The 8,738-nt window shown below is 52.7% G+C and overlaps 1 non-coding gene across 1 annotated transcript; it reads right to left on the reverse strand.

Annotated features, from left to right (window-relative positions):
- Positions 1-302: 302 nt before the first annotated feature.
- TRNAT-UGU (transfer RNA threonine (anticodon UGU)) lies at positions 303-375 on the reverse strand. The gene has a single exon. It is a non-coding gene; the product is annotated as a tRNA-Thr (tRNA).
- Between the last annotated feature and the right edge of the window lie 8,363 nt (positions 376-8,738).

Here is an 8,738-nt window from a genome sequence, read left to right on the forward strand (position 1 = left end):
CAGCAGGAGCGATTGGCCTTTCCCCTTCACTCCTCCCCTTCCAACAGTGGTACCTCCTACCCCTTTCAAGAATCATAGAAGATTAGGGTTGGAAGGGACCTCAGAAGGTCATCTAGTCCAACCCCCTTCTCAAAGCAGGACCAATCCCCAGACAGATTTTTACCCCAGATCCCTAAGTGGCCCCCTCAAGGATTGAACTCACAACCCTGGGTTTAGCAGGCCAATGCTCAAACCACTGAGCTATCCCTCCCCCCACCAAAGGGCTCCAGAAAGACAGTTTAAGATCTTGGTGAGTAATTTATCACCTGACCAGGGACATGAACCCTGGACCCTCAGATTACAAGTCTGATGCACTACTAACTGAGCTAGCCAGGCTCATTGGCAAGGGAGACTGTGGGTGAGGCTTCGAGTGGATGCTGTTGCCCCCCACAAGCTCCCCCAGCTACCCTCTCGACCACTGCCAGGAATGTGCAGAGCCCCTCTCAAGGGGAACAACTGGCATCTGGACCAACCGACTGGCTCAAGAGGACCAACGGAACATGACTTGTTATTACGGTGGACAGAGGGGCGACACATGGATCCAGTGCCCCAAGCTCAAGGACAGACTGAGCAAACCAAACCTTCACAGGGTTAACTGGGTAGGGAACCAGCCAGAGGAGGAGCAGGCTTCCCAGGCAGGGGACGGCTGGCAGCTTACCAACTTTTCAAGAGGGAGGCGTTTCCCAGCCCAGCTCCCCTGGGGTTTGGATGCTCTGGACTCAAGGTTCTCAGTTTACAGGGTGGGCGCGGGGCTGTCCTTGTGGAGTGAGTACCTTGTTCCCCTAGAGGGGGATAGGAGGAAGGTCAGTGGATATTGGGACACAGGCACTGAGTGGTTCCCCAGAAGTATCACTGCAAGCTACTGTGCCTGGCCCATGACATCCCTCTCTTAGGACACCAGGGAATCTGGCATACCAGGCAGAGGCTGCTACAGAACTTTTACCGGCCCGGAATCTTTAATATTGTCCAATAGTATTGCAGATTCTGTAATCCCTGTCAGAGGGTAGGAAAGTCCCAAGACAAGGGGAAAAGCAGCTTTGAGACCTTTGCCCATCATAGAGGAGACTTTCAGAAGATGGAGGTGGACATAGTGGGGCCTCTCAGCAAGATGACCCGGTAGGGGAAGAAATACATTCTAATGGTAGTAGATTTCATTACCTGTTACCCTGAGGCAGTGGTTTTGTCTTCTATCAAAGGAGACACAGTGGCAGATACACTGCTAGTGCTTGTGGGAGACGTGTGGGGTCTGGCAGATCTGGGCCTCAGCATACCACCCCCAGTCCAATGTGCTGGTGGAGAGGTTCAGTGGAACTCTAAAGATGATGCTGAAAACCTTTATGAATCAGCACCTGCAGGACTGGGACAACTACTTGCCTCACTTGTTGTTCATGTACAAGGAAGTGCCCCAGGAGTCCACTGGGTTTTTACCATTGAACTGTTATATGAAAGAGGATAAGGGGACCCCTGGACCAGATGAGACACGAATAGGAAGGGAAGGCCACTCCCGATGGAGAATCAGTGGTGGAATATGTCTTGACCTTCCGAGAGACTTGCTGAGCTCATGGTCTTGGCCAAGGAGAATCTGGCCAGAGCCCAGAGGAAACAGGTCTGGTGTGACTGCATAGCACGGGCCTGGGCCTGCGCCTACGCCACCAGAGACCAGGTGATAGTTCTCAACTTCATGAGAAAAAACAAACTACAAGCTGCCTGGGAAGGCCCTTTCAAGGTTGTCAAGCAACTAAATGAGGTAAACTATGTGGTGGAATGTCTAACTGGGCACACCGCCACAAGGTGTGCCAAGTTAATATGATGAAGGCATATTATGACAGAGGGAATGTGGTGTTGGCTGAGTGTGAACATTGAGAGGAGCAGGGAGATGACCCTTTAGTAGATCTTTTCCCTTCTCTGATGAGCTAACCCCTTCCCAGCAAGCTGAGATCAGAGGGGTGCTGCATTTCTACTGACAGCTGTTTTCCAACCAGTCTGGACTCATTAATCTGACTGTCCACCGGCTGGAGACAGGATCACATTCTCCTATAAGGTGTTCCCAGGGCCAGTGCAAGGATGTTTCAAGCCCTAGGCAAAACTTCCACCTGAGGCGCCCCTGCAGCAGCTCCCGACCCCCTACCCTCCGCCCTGAGGGACCCCCCCCCACCCCAGCTCACCCCTGCTCCTCCCTCCTCCCCAAGCACGCAGTGGTTGCTTCACTTCTCCCGCCTCCCAGGCTTGTGGCACCAATCAGCTTAGGCACCGCAAGCCTGGGAGGCGGGAGAAGTGAAGTAGCCATGGTGTGCTTGGGGAGGAGGGGGGACAGGGGTGAGCTGGGGTGGGGAGTTCCCCTGCATGCTGCCCCCCCCCTTACTTGCTGAAAGAGGACCTCCCTGTGCTCCCTTGCCCCAGCTCCCTCCGCCTAAATGTCGGCAGCGACCGGGGCGGCCGAAGATCTGGGCGCCACGGTCACTGCCAAAGAAAATGCTGCCCCCCAAACCCTAGCACCTTTGGTGACTGCCTAGGTCGTCTAAATGGTTGCACCGGCCCTGGGTGCTCCCCCTTCTGAGTCACAGGGAAAACACTCAGGATGTGGAAAGAGAGATCAGTGACATGCTGGCTTTGGGGATGATCCAGCCATCTTCCAGCCCTTGGGCCTCACCTGTGGGGCTGGTCCCCAAAAAGGACAGGTTGATCTGGTTCTGTATGGAGTATTTGAATCTTAATGCCATCACTGTATCTGATGCCTACCCCATTGCCCAGGCCTGACGAGCTCCTAGACAAGCTGGGAGGAGCTTGCTACCTTACCACCATGGATCTTAAAAAAAAGCTACTGGCATGCGCCACTGGATGCAGATGCGAGGCTGAAATCTGCCTTTATCACCCCTCTGGGGCTCAGAGTTCCTGGCCCTGCCTTTCGGCCTCAAGGGAGAGCCTGTTACCTTCCAGTGCCTGGTGGATCAGCTACTGAGAGGGGTGGACAGTTTTTCTGTGGTGTATATTGATGACATCTGTGTCTTTAGCCAGACTTGGGAGAACCATGTGTCCCAGGTTAAACAAGTGATGGACCGACTCCAGGAAGCTGGGCTGACCATAAAAGCTGAGAAGTGCAAGGTGAGGACAGCTGAAGTATCTTACCTGGGCCACTGGGTGGGGAGCAGCTGCCTAAAGCTGGAACCAGCCAAAGTGGAGGCGATCAGAGACTGACCCACTCCCCAAACCAAAAAGCAGGTCCAAGGCTTTATTGAGATGGTGGGGTATTATTGAAGATTTGTGCCACACTTATGTCCATAGTTGCCCCCATCACTGAGCTATGCAAGAAGGGAAGGCCAAACAAGGTGGTCTAGACCAAGCAGTGTTAGAGGGCTCTCTGTGCACTGAAAGGAGCTCCAATTAGTGCCAGTTCTGGGAAACCCAGACTTTGACAAGCCCTTTATGTATTCACTGATGCCCCAGACAGTTTGATGAAAAGGGGGAGAACCATCCCATCGTGTACTTGAGCAAGTTGTTACTCCGGAAGCAAAGCTACGCGGCCATTGAGAAGGAATGCCTGGCCATGGTGTGGGCCCTTAAGAAACTAGAGCCATATCTATTTGGGCAACACTTCACTGTGTACGCTGATCACTCTCCTCTGACCTGGCTACACCAGATAAAACGAGCCAATGCCAACCTTCTGACTTGAAGCCTGAACCTGCAGGATTATGATATGGAGGTGGGTCCATGTGAAGGGGAGTGCCAATGTGATAAGTGATGTGTTGTCCTAGAGCAAGGGATCTGAACTTCCCCAGGTCACTGGTGAGAGTGACCCTGCTCAGTTCAGTCTTGAAGGTGGGAGAGATGTGATGGAGTAGGGAGTATTAACCTGGTAATGTTGCATGGGAGTTTTACTAGTTTACTGTCTGCATTGATACTAGATGGTGGTGGGATATAAGGATGTGACTTCACTTGAGGGATGATACTTGATGGCCAACACATAACCTGAGCCCAGGAGGGGGTTGGGGCCGGGGACACCTTCTGCCCTTGGAAACTGGACAAAGGCTGGAAGATGAGCTGGGTGAGACGGCTGTAGGGAGTGTCAGTTTGGAGCTGGCTGGGGAGATGGGGGAAGGCCCAGAACCTAGGTCTGGGCTCCCCACCCCTCAAGATGGACACAACTGAGGGGTCCTCTTTTCCATACCTACAAGCTCTGTTTTAGACTGTGTTCCTGTTTAATAAAACTTCTGTTTTACTGTCTGGCTGAGAATCATGGTGAATTCCAGGAAATGGGGAGAGCAGCCTGACTCCCCCACACTCTGACACCCCTTCCTGTCCCTGTCCTTTTTTCCCCTGAACCTGGTCAAGAGTGCTGCACCCCAGTGGTTTAGCCACTGGGGTTCCTAATCCCACTGCTCCCCACAATCTTTGTGTTACACCTAAGGCTGTAATGTGGGTCTCCGCAGGTGCCATGTGCTCTCCTTTCTTCAGGAGGGAGGGTACTTTGTGATTTTCCTGCAGGAAACCCACATGGATCCAGCTGCTGAGACCAGTTGGCCTTCTGGAGTTGGGGAACAGAGTGTACTTTAGCCAGCTCCGCACTCATTCAGCTAGGTGGCCACCCTATTCTCCCCTGACATACATCCCGAGGTGCTGGGGGTTACCGAGATCGTGCCAGGTCACCTGCTGCACATCCGGGTGCTCATAGAGGAGCAGACATTGGATATGGTCAATGTCTATGCCCCAACACCAGGCCCAAAGCAATGCATTTCTGTCATCAGGTGTCTGCATTCCTCAGCACCTTGGATCCTCATGAGTGCCTGGTCCTGGGTGGAGAATCTACCACCCTTGAGAAATGGGACCACTCTGGAACCAAGAGCAGCCAGGCAAGGGGTACACCACGGGTGTCTGCTGCAGGCCAGCTGTATACTCTTATCAAGTCCTTCCTCTGTCTCCTCTACCAGAAGATGACAGGATTGGTGCTTCATGGGTCAGAATTGTGGTTGGTCCCGTCAGTGTATGCTGATGACATGCTCCTCGTGGTCCAGGACCCAGGTGACCTGCTGTGGGTGGAGGTGATCTACTTGGTGGCCTCTGCTGCACGGGTCTACTGGTCAAGAGATCTGACCTGGTGGTTGGGGATGGGTGAAATATGAGCTCCTTCCCACCCATGCTTCAAGCCATTTAGTTGAACAGGGGTCTGCTGCTTTATGTTGGCATTTACCTTTCCACCACACATCCTTCTCCACTGGAGAACTGACAGGATTTGGAGGGCAGGGTGGGTGAGCAGTTGTGGAGATGGACAGGAGTGCTCCAGTGCCTCTCCCTGTGAGGGTAGGCACTGGTGCTTAACCAGATGGTCCTGTCCTTGCTCTGGCACTGGGTCAACACTCTGAGCCCAACCCCTGGTATCCTGGCCTGGCTCTAGAGGTTTGCTCAGGAGTTTTTCTGGCCAGGACTGTAGTAGGTTTCTGCATGGGTTATGAGTCTTCCCCTGTAGGAGGAAGAACAAGGCCTAGGCTGCCTCCACAGTTAAGTCCATGTCTTCAGCTTCAGGCCCTGCAGAAACTCCTTTACTGTGCAAGTAGTCTGGCATGGAGTACATTGGTGCATGCTTGCCGCCGCCACTGAGGGCTCCGAAATGACCAGCAGCTCTTATCTCCATCCCAATCTTCTGAGAGACCTCTTGGAGCTACCAGTCTTCCACCAGGACCTCCTCAAGACCTAGAAGGTATTATCAGTGACCAGATCCATGGTGGCCACCGAGGGGGTCAGACCTCATGGAACCCCTGCTACACAACCCCCATCTTCATGTGCAGGGGCAGAGTCCCCCTCAGTCCTCTGGAGGCTGGCCCTGGCATAAACCACCAGAATCTGAGACCTCCTGGACTACGAACCATAGCAGGGGAACTGAGTGGATCCCCAAGCGCTTAGTTGGTGCTGGGGCTCTCCACCCTTCAAATCCCCTGCATGTACTCCAGGAGGGGGAGAGGGGTAGCTCAGTGGTTTGAGTATTAGCCTGTTAAACCTAGGGTTGTGAGTTCAATTCTTGAGGGGACCACTTAGGGATCTGGGGCAAAAATCAGTAGTTGGTCCTGCTAGTGAAGGCAGGGGGCTGGACTCAGTGACCTTTCAGGGTCCCTTCCAATTCTAGAAGATTGGTATATCTCCAATTATTATAGGAGGTGGGGGCAGCCTTATCACCCACCTCTCATGTTTCCCTGGAGCAGGTGCTCTTTGCTCACCCCTGGCCCTCATGACTTTCATCAGGTCCTGCCCTGTAAGCCCCCAGCTCCCTCCTTTCCACAATCTTAGCCAGCTTTGCTCCCTGCAGCCAGTTCACTTTCAAACCACACCAAACAAACACCTCTACACACTTGTGTGCCAAACATTTCTCTTCCTCACTCTCTTGTCCTGCCCCAATACCAAGCAGCAGGACCTTCTACCACCTGAGAAAGATAAGGAAACCTGGTGGGCCAACCTGTACTCCACCCTGATCTCATGACCTGCTGGGGATATCAGTTGGCAGCTCCTTCACAGAGCCGCATGTACTTGGCATGGTCCACTCCCATCTCCGATGCCTGCCCCTTTAGTGGCATAAGGGAGACCCTGGCACATGCTTCTCTCAAATGCACTAGGTTGCTGACCCTATTCCGGCTCCTCCAGAGCCTCCTGTTGAGGTTCTGGCTCTACTTTTCTCCACACTCATTTATATTCTCAAACCCTGTCCATGGCCCCATGAAGTCATGAGATCTCCTCCTTAATGTCCTCCTGGCACTGGCCAAAGTGGCCTTCTACAACACTAGGAGGAGGATGCTAGATGAGAGGGTGCTCTGTGATTGTGGGGCCTATTTCTGTTCCTCTCTTGCCTCACATATCCAGGCAGAGTTCCTCTGGGTTGTGTCCACTGGCTCCCTAGACAGCTCTGAGGAGCAGTGGGTGTTGTCCAGGGTTCTCTGCTTGGTGTTGCCTTCTGGATTTCTAGTTTTAAACCTATGAGCCCTAGTCCTGACCCTGTTATTTCTTAGTTGTCCTCAGTATTCAGTTCAGTCCTGGATCCAATGGCTCCTCTCACAAAGATGGGGAGGGGTCTTTAGACATGGGTGAGCTTGTGCCCACCCACCTCCTGGAATTTCAATAAGGTCTTACTTGTCACCTTTTAGCAGGTCACCTTGGCCAACATGTGTGCCCGCCCCCCCAAGCACTGGGCCACCCCATTGGCCCCTTGCCTGATGGGCACAGGCTAAGCAACCTACTGAGTGACAAGGTCTAAGACTATAGCTGGATAAAGGTGGCAGTACTTGATGCACTGGCCATCATCCCCAAGACCTTCCAGCAACAGTTTCAGGGGAAGACATACCCACCTGGTGCCCCCAGGTCATAGCCCAGGAACTGAAGGACACCCACTGGTGGTGGCTCCAGCACAGGCGGTGCCCTGCCATTGAGGTGGCCAAGCAGGTAGCCCTCGAACAGTTCATCCACTTGTCCCACCCTGAGGAAGGGCCTGTGTGGTCCAGCAACCCTGAGTGCAACAATAGGCTTTATGGAAGACTTCCTAGCAACGGAGAACCCATCAGGTTGGGGGCATGGGTTGTGATGCCTGGAGTAACCCCACTGGGCCAAGAGAAGAGCCCCCAACCTCCAAGACCGATGTCCAGTGCAGCTCGAGACAGTGCAATGGGTGAGGCGGCCCCAACCTTCAACATGCCATCCCAGCATTTTGAGGAACCCGTGAGTCCCCATATGAGGGAATTCACCAAACCTGAGCCCCCCTGAACACCTGTCAAACCTGGAAACCTGGTCCAGATTGGGCCCTGCTTCTCCTGTGGCCACTTTGGGCAATTGCGTGAGAGAGTCCTGTAATGGATTGCAGCTTTTGCCAGGTCTACACGAGGGAGTCCTACACCTGCAGACAACCCGCTGCAAAAGTCACAATCAGGGTGAGCATACACAAGCTACAGATCCCTGCCCTTGTTGACTCGGACTATGAGCAGGCCTTCATGTGCTGGAGTTCACCTCTACAGCTGATCCAGCGATGGAGATCTGGCTTACCCCAGCGCTCAGGTCTTGATAACAGTGAACAGGGTGACCAGTGTCATGATGCTGGGATTGGCCCCGAGGCTCGCCTATCCCATCAACATAGGGCAAAACTGGCTAAGATTTAGACTGTTTATTGCTCCACCCTTCCTGAGGGCCCGAGCCTACTTGACTGTTGCTCTGTCCTGCCTGATGCCCGACGCCCTGGATCTCTTGTTACTTGGAAAATGGAGCAGAGACATGGTGAACTACTGAAGCTCTTGGGAATGGACAGAAGTAGGCAATTTAAAAAAAATCTTTGTGGGCTTGCTTTGTATGCCATGGCAGAAATTAAGGCTTCATTTAATGACCCTAGAACCTTATTCCATGTGACCTACTGAATCCTCATCAACTTTTAGTTTCTCCATATTTTAATTTTTAATGAGTGGAACTTTAGTTATTTGGTCCAATTTTACCATTGACTACTTTAACTAGTCTTTTTAATATATGAATTGGTTTTAGTAATTTAATGTATAGAGATAAACCTATCACCTAGAATTGGAAAGGACCCTGAAAAGTCATTGAGTCCAACTCCCTCCCGTCACTAGCAGGACCAAGTACTGATTTTGCTCTAGATTCCTAAGTGGCCCCCTCAAGGGCTGAACTCACAATGCTGGGTTTAGCAGGCCAATGCTCAAACCACAAAGCCATCCATCCCCCTG

The sequence above is a fragment of the Chelonoidis abingdonii genome, chromosome 5 (assembly GCF_003597395.2).
Source record: "Chelonoidis abingdonii isolate Lonesome George chromosome 5, CheloAbing_2.0, whole genome shotgun sequence".
In the NCBI taxonomy this organism is placed as follows: Eukaryota; Metazoa; Chordata; order Testudines; family Testudinidae; genus Chelonoidis; species Chelonoidis abingdonii.